Below are 7,060 nucleotides of genomic sequence, written 5' to 3'. Positions count from 1 at the left end.
AAAGAGAACCTTCTAGGAGAAGAGAGGCTAGTGGTTCAGGCTCGGAGACCTCAGTCGCCCCTAGGAAAGGTGACAATTCCTCGGCCTCCTCGGCCTCCTCATCGTCTTCCTCGGATGAAGACTCTAGCCGGTTCTGCTTCCCCTTAGACCAGATGGACAGATTAGTGAAAGCAATACGGTCCACCATGGGGGTAGCGGACAAAAAACGGGAACTCTCAGCATAGGACATAATGTTCGGGGGTCTAGACCCCAAAAAACGCAGAGCCTTTCCATTAAACGATAAGGTTCAAAACCTAATTGACAGAGAATGGAAGAGACCGGAAAAAAGGGGCTCCATGCCACCAGCCTTTAAGCGGAGATACCCCTTTGATAACCCGGTAGTAAACAGATGGGATAAAGCCCCGAAACTAGACGCAGCAGTAGCCAAAGCATCTAAAAAATCTGCCATACCATTTGACGATATGGCCTCCTTGAAAGATCCGCTAGATAAAAAAGTGGATTCTTTTCTTAAAGGGACATGGGAGATGTCAGCAGGCGCGTTAAGACCAGCGGTAGCTGCCACCTGTACAGCCAGATCGATGATGGTCTGGCTAGATCAGCTGGATTCCGAGCTAAAAGACGGAGCCTCAAGATCATCTATTCGGAAAAGTTTGCCGATCATTCAGAATGCCGCGGCATTTTTAGCCGATGCGTCTGCAGACTCTGCAAGAATGGCGGCTAAAGCCGCGGGTCTATCTAATGCAGCGCGAAGAGCGCTCTGGTTAAAATGTTGGCCAGGAGATATTCAAGCCCGGTCCCGTCTCTGTTCCATTCCCTGCGAGGGGGAGTACCTATTCGGCCCTGTCTTGGACGAATTGTTAGAGAAAGCTGGAGATGACAAAAAGAAATTTCCCAGTCTCCCGAACCCCTCGTACAGACGTCCTTTTACTAGAAAAGGTTTTTTCCGGAGAAGGCCGTCCAGAGATCAGGGCAGATGGGAGGAGAAAAAAAGGAAAGGTACAGGATTCATGTTTGGAGGGGGGCGCCAGGAAGGTCCAGCTCGAGATACGAAAAAGCCTCCCCAATGACTATTTACCCCGGTGGGAGGGAGACTAGCTGCCTTCTACCATCCTGGTCTCTGATCTCTAATAGCAGCTGGATATTGGGGATAATAGCCGTGGGACTACGACTAGAGTTTTCTAGGGTTCCCCTTGATCAATTTAAAATCACCCCACTCAGGTCGTCTGCTTCAGAGCAAGCTGCCCTGGAGGCCGAGGTTCATGACCTGTGCGCCAAAAAAGTCCTGATAGAGGTTCCAGAGACAGAATGGGGGAAGGGATTCTACTCCCCTCTGTTCCTGGTCCACAAACCAGACAGCTCCTTTATGACAATAATAAACCTTAAGGCCCTCAACAAGTTTTTGGTCATACGTCCTTTTAAAATGGATACAATTAAATCTGCAATAAAATTGCTGTTCCAAAACTGCTTTATGGTGGTGTTAGATCTGAAAGACGCATACTACCATATACCCATCCATGCAGGCCATCAGCGGTTTCTCAGAGTGGCGGTTCAGTTGGATGGGTCAATTCGACATTTCCAATATGCGGCCCTCCCTTTTGGAGTGGCAGTCGCTCCCCGAGTATTTACTAAAGTAATAGCGGAGGTCATGGCCCATCTACGTGAATCGAACATTCTGGTGATTCCCCTACCTGGACGATTTTCTTATTGTAGGTAAAACGGCGAATCATTGTTCACAACAGCTACAAAAGGCAATGTCCGCCCTAGAACGGTTAGGATGGTTGCTGAACGTCAAAAAGTCTCGGTTGCAACCAATGAAAGTCCAACAATTCTTGGGCCTAACCCTGGATTCTGAAAAACAGGAATGCCGTCTGCCCCCGGAGAAGCTTGTTCACCTCCGTTATCAGATCCTGAACGCCTCCAATAACCCCACCATGTCCCTCAGGAAAGCCATGTCCCTTCTAGGCTCTCTTTCGGCCTGTATCCCGGCAGTCCAGTGGGCCCAGTTTCATGCAAGGAAACTACAGAGCGAGGTCTTATTACATCAAAAGGTCCTTGGGGGTTACTTGGAGGGTCAGCTAACCTTGTCCCGTAACACAAGGGAGTCCCTAGAGTGGTGGTTAGACAAGGATAACTTGTCTAAAGGGGTGCCCTGGGAGTATAACGTAACCCGCATAGTCACCACGGATGCTAGTCCTTACGGTTGGGGAGCTCATATGGGTGAAATATTAGTCCAGGACCAATGGCAACATGATCAGTTAGGAATGTCATCTAACCTAAAAGAATTGACAGCGGTAGAACAGGCGGCTAAAAAGCTCCTTGTGTATCTACAGGGCCATCACGTGCGGGTGTTCTCCGACAATCAGGTCGCCGTGGCATATATCAATCACCAAGGCGGGACCCGTTCCAGACCCCTGATGATTGTAGCAGAGCGGTTGTTCCATCTAGCAGAACAATACTTTCTATCTTTAACAGCGTTGCATATAAAAGGAAGAGACAACATCACGGCAGACTTTTTAAGCCGCAATCAGCTAAAGCAGGGGGAATGGTCCCTAAACTCCTCCATATTCAATCTGATTGTTCAAAAGTGGGGATATCCAGAGGTAGACCTCTTCGCCACCAGAGACAACAGACAATTGAAACAATTCTGCTCCCTAAATCCCAGAGAGAATCCTCTGGCGGTAGATGCCTTCCTGATAAAGTGGGACTTCAAACTAGCCTACGCCTTCCCTCCCCTATCTCTTCTACCCCTGGTGATGAGGAAAATCAGGAAAGACAGAGCAAGGGTTATAGTCATCGCTCCATTTTGGCCCAGGAGAGCATGGTTCTCATGCCTCAGGACCATGTCGGTATCCGATCCTTGGGTTCTGCCGGACATCCCGGATCTCCTGTCCCAGGGCCCAGTCTTCCATCCTCAGGTAGCTGGCCTTCATCTGACGGCGTGGAGTTTGAACGGTCATTATTAGAAGAGAAGGGCTTCTCCGCAGACCTAGTTAACACCCTACTTAAGAGTAGGAAAATCATTACCACAAAAATTTATGTCAGAATTTGGAAGAAATTCCTTCAAAACTCAGGAGTAGTCGCTGGGGATTCAGCGCCTATAATGCAGATATTAGAGTTCCTACAAAAAGGTCTGGACATGGGGCTCTCTACCAGTACCCTTAAAGTACAAGTGTCAGCCTTGGGGGCTCTGTTTAGCTGTAACATCGCTGGTAATTATTGGATAAGCAGGTTCATTAAGGCGGCAGGTAGATCCAGGCCAATAATGAAGGATAGGTTCATGCCGTGGGACTTAAACCTAGTCCTCACTGCTATGACAGAGACCCCATTCGAACCTATCTCGTCGGCTTCCCTAAAAAACCTGTCCCTCAAGGTAGCCTTCCTGGTAGCTCTAACATCAGCCCGCAGAATAAGCGATATCCAGGCTTTATCTAGGTGTCCTCCTTATTTACAGTTCAAAGAGGATAGGGTAATACTTAGACCTGACCCAGCGTACTTGCCGAAGGTAGTGTCTAGTTTCCATAGGACACAGGAAATAGTTCTTCCATCCTTCCTCCCTAATCCAACTAACGAGAAGGAAAAGAAACTACACACCCTGGATGTCAGGAGAGGCCTCATAGAATATCTAACAGTCACCGATCCCTGGAAGAAAGATAATGCCCTATTTATCTCTCATCAAGGCCCCAGGAAAGGTTGTAGAGCATCAAAAAATACACTAGCCAGATGGATTAGAGAGGCGATTTCAATAGCATACACCTCAAAGGGCAGGTCGCCACCCGGGAAGCTGAGAGCGCATTCCACCAGAGCCATGGCAACCTCATGGGCCGAAAGATCAGAAGTCTCCATTGACCAGATTTGTAAGGCGGCTACTTGGTCCTCTCCGAGCACCTTTTATAGTCATTATAGGCTAGACCTGGGTGCTTCCACAGACCTCTCTTTTGGTATAAGGGTGCTGCAGGCTGTAGTCCCTCCCTAAAGCTGATATTACTCTCTGTAAATCTCTCAGGTGGTGCTGTCATGGACGACCGAATAAAGTCTTAGTTACTCACCGGTTAACGGTATTTTTCGGAGTCCATGACAGCACCCGTATATTCCCTCCCTTATAGTTGATTGGGGTGTGCACGTCTATTTCTTGTATATGCTCACTGGTGGTAAAAGTTTATAATTGTAAAGAATACTGTACATAAATCATGCATTAACCTTGGAAGTCCTCTTGTGCTCTGTAATCCAACTGATGCGTGGGAGAGGTGCCACCCTTTTGTATCTGTAGGTTTCCTGTTCCTAAGGGGTGGATCCCCTCTCTCAGGTGGTGCTGTCATGGACTCCGAAAAATACCGTTAACCGGTGAGTAACTAAGACTTTTATATCACTGACGTTATCAAGCGTAGTGAAACATATGTCCCCTCCAGCACTTTACCGGTGACTTTGCCATACCTATCATTTGTGATTGTCTACAGCGCTGAGTATCTGATCATGTGTTATACAGTCCGCATAGCTGTGAATCTCATCATATCATGTGTGATATAATGTAGTTTGCTGAGCTGTATTTCTAATTCTATCATGTGTGATACAGTCCGCATAGCCGTGTTTTTTATCATGTATGATATAGTACACTCTGCTGTACATCTAATCTTATCATGTGTGATACAGTCTGCTGTATTTAATCCTGTTATGAGATACAGTCCGCTGAACTGTGGGTACAGAAAGTATTCAGACCCCTTTAAATTATTCACTCTTTGTTTCATTGCAGCCATTTGGTAAATTCAAGAAAGTTCATTTTTTTCTCATTACTGTACACTCTGCATCCCATCTTGACAGGAAAAAAACAGAAATGTAGAAATTTTTGCAAATTTATTAAAAAAGAAAAATTGAAATATCAGTATCCCCAGACCCTTTTCTCAGTATTGAGTAGAAGCCACTTTTGAGCTAGTATAGCCATGAGTCTTCTTGGGAATGATGCAACAAGTTTTTCACGCCTGGATTTGGGGATCCTCTGCCATTCTTCCTTGCAGATCCTCTCCAGTTCCGTCAGGTGGATGGTGAACGTTGGTGGACAGCCATTCTCAGGTCTCTCCAGAGATGCTAAATTGGGTTTAGGTCAGGGCTCTGGCTGGGCCATTCGAGAACAGTCACAGAGTTGTTCTGAAGCCACTCCTTTGTTATTTTAGCTGTGTGCTTAGGGTCATTGTCTTGTTAGAAAGTGAACCTTCGGCCAAGATCCTTACAAATCAGACACTGATGACCTATCCAAAGGGTAGACCATCAATGTTAAAGTAGTGGGCGACCGTTTCAATTACGTGAAGGTAGGATATGTAAGGGGGTAATGACCGAGCAGTAACCTATCCATTTATTATATTTTTTAGGGCAGTTTGTATCTGATGGGGCAGTATCATGAACAGGCAGAGTTGATATAAATAAGATGTAGCTTATAAGATTATTGTAAAGATGACTGCAGCGCAGGAGTAATGTGTTGATTTCTTTGCTAGATATTGAACCTGTCCACTCATATGATATGCTAGAACAAACATACATGTGAGTGTATTGTGATGACATTAGCAGAGTTAAAATAACTTGTAGTCTTTAAGGTCTCAGAAGTTAGGATAGCAGTAAAAAACCATGTTGATCTTGTGGGGGACAGTGACCAGTCCACTTGTGATTACGAAGGTGAGATAAAGCATGTATGTGACACTAGTTGAATTAGACACAATGTGAGAATAGATTAAACAGTAGAAAAATGTGTTGATATTGTGCTGTGTAAGATGGCCGCCGGACAGGTCCTTGAGGGAGGATGGAGCGCCCCCACCAGGGCCTAGCGGGGTACTCGGTACTGGGCCCGTTGATCTCAGTGGGAGTTGTCACGGAAGCTGTGACCCGGTCCGTGGCCCTGGGGCTCCATGGCAAAAAGGGGATGAATGAACAATGAAATAAAGTTTATGAATAGTTTGTGACGCCACCTGTGGAGATCGGCAAGTGAGGTGTTAGGCCAACACTGCATGCAGATCCTCTGCGACTGGTGGTGGGTTGCAGCCAAGATGGTGAAGCTCCCCACAGGTGGAGCTGTAGTCCCAGGGCAGTGTAGATGTAGCAATGGAGGAGAGGCACAGGCGGTGTAGAGGCCAGTGCCCAGAAGTAGCAGTGCGGGGTGTAGTGATGCGGGAATAAGTGGAGGACACCAGGGCATGTAGTTCCAAAGCTTTACTTACAGTCTGCAGTTCACACAGATGCCTGCCTCCGTGCTGTGTCCTCCGGGTCCTGGGCTCAGTTAACCTCCAGGCAAGATGCTCCCTTCCAACACTCCGCCAACATGTGCCTTTCTGAATGTCTCCTCTATAGCGCCTTTAAGTGAAGTACTCCTAGTACTGAGTTACACTGGAGTGCCTCCTGACAGATGTTCCCAAGAACTCTACTTGTACGGCAGACAGCTGTAGCCTGCTTCGGGGACTCCTTACTCCTGAGTTCTGGCTCACTATCCAAGTTGCTGTTGTGCCCCCAAGTCTTAGATGGGAGTAGTGCATTTACAGCCCACTACTCCACCGGTGTCTGCTGCAGAACCATTAGTGTCCATACAACCTCGGGTACCGGGCCCCGGCCTTGCGCTTAGAACTTCTAGGCAGGGTTCTCCTCTAACCCACGTCCTCTCTGTTCCCTTTTACTCCTTCGTTCCATACTAATCCCTCGCTCTCTCATAGAAAGTCAAGTTTCAGTCCAATGGCTTTCTCCTTCTTTCCTTTCCTGTGCCAGCTGGCTCAGATCACTGAGGCAGCTGCAGCACTCCTTCCTCCATCCCTCTTCCAGGGATCTCCTTTCCTCACTCCTCTCTGAGTGACTCTCTCTGACTACTGACTGACTAACTCTTCCCGCTCTTTATGTATTCTAAACTCCACCCGCCTCCCAGCTCGTTTCGTGTTCCAAGCAGGGAACCACCAAAGGTGCTCTGCTACCCTCTAAGCAAGGAGCCGCAATGTGGCTTTGCTGAACTACCATGTTGTGTGGGATGCGAGTGTTGGAGCGTGGTCAGGAGTTCCCACCTTACCTGGATGGTGGGGCACCACACCTCAGGAGG

Source organism: Dendrobates tinctorius, unplaced genomic scaffold (genome assembly GCF_039654945.1).
Source record: "Dendrobates tinctorius isolate UK_male_01 unplaced genomic scaffold, ASM3965494v1 ptg000116l, whole genome shotgun sequence".
Taxonomy (NCBI): domain Eukaryota; kingdom Metazoa; phylum Chordata; class Amphibia; order Anura; family Dendrobatidae; genus Dendrobates; species Dendrobates tinctorius.
The sequence above is the reverse complement of the archived record's forward strand: the minus strand, read 5'-3'. Positions refer to the sequence as shown.